The following is a 1,020-nucleotide window of genomic DNA, read 5'->3' on the forward strand; positions in this document are numbered from 1 at the left end:
AAAAAATGAAATCCCTTAGTAACATACGATTTTCCGTATGAAACCCTGATACTTCGAAAGAGATTGTCCATTTTGTACACGAAGTGCATCCAGTTTTTGCCGTAATCCTCTCTACTTTCTTGCACATGCTATGTGGATGAAATGATGATACCATGCCAACTTTCAACCTTTTCAGAGTTCATCTGGAATGCTTTTCAATTTCAGGATCTTATAGCTCAAAACAATCAGTAAATGCATGAAAAATAACAAATGAAATCAGAAAGGGTTGAAAATTGATGATGTGGCTTCGAATGGTGCATTCTGGACAAAGAAAAAGTCTAGAGTTCAAATAAGTTCAAAAAATGAAATTCCTTTCTAACAGACGAGTTTCCGTATGAAAGCATGATACTTCGAAAGAGATTGTCCGTTTTGTACACAAAGTGCATCCAGTTTTTGACGGCACCCTCTCTACTTTCTTGCACATGCTATGTGGATGAAATGATGATACCATGCCAACTTTCAACCTTTTCAGAGTTCATCTGGAATGCTTTTCAATTTCATGATATTATAGCTCAAAACAATCAGCAAATGCATGAAAAATAACAAATGAAGTCAGAAAGGGTTGAAAATTGATGTTGTGGCTTCGAATGGTGCATTCTGAACAAACAAAAAGTCTGGAGTTCAAATAAGTTCAAAAAAATGAAATCCCTTTGTAACAGACGAGTTTCCGTATGAAACCCTGATACTTCGAAAGAGATTGTCCGTTTTTGTACACAAAGTGCATCCAGTTTTTGCCGTAACCCTCTCTACTTTCTTGCACATGCTATGTGGATGAAATGATGATACCATGCCAACTTTCAACCTTTTCAGAGTTCATCTGGAATGCTTTTCAATTTCACGGTCTTATAGCTCAAAACAATCAGTAAATGCATGAAAATAACAAATGAAGTCAGAAAGGGTTGAAAGTTGATGATGTGGCTTCGAATGGTGCATTTCGAGCACAGAAAAAGTCTGGAGTTCAAATAAGTTCAAAAAAATGAA

This window comes from Triticum aestivum, chromosome 1B (assembly GCF_018294505.1).
Source record: "Triticum aestivum cultivar Chinese Spring chromosome 1B, IWGSC CS RefSeq v2.1, whole genome shotgun sequence".
Lineage (NCBI taxonomy): Eukaryota > Viridiplantae > Streptophyta > Magnoliopsida > Poales > Poaceae > Triticum > Triticum aestivum.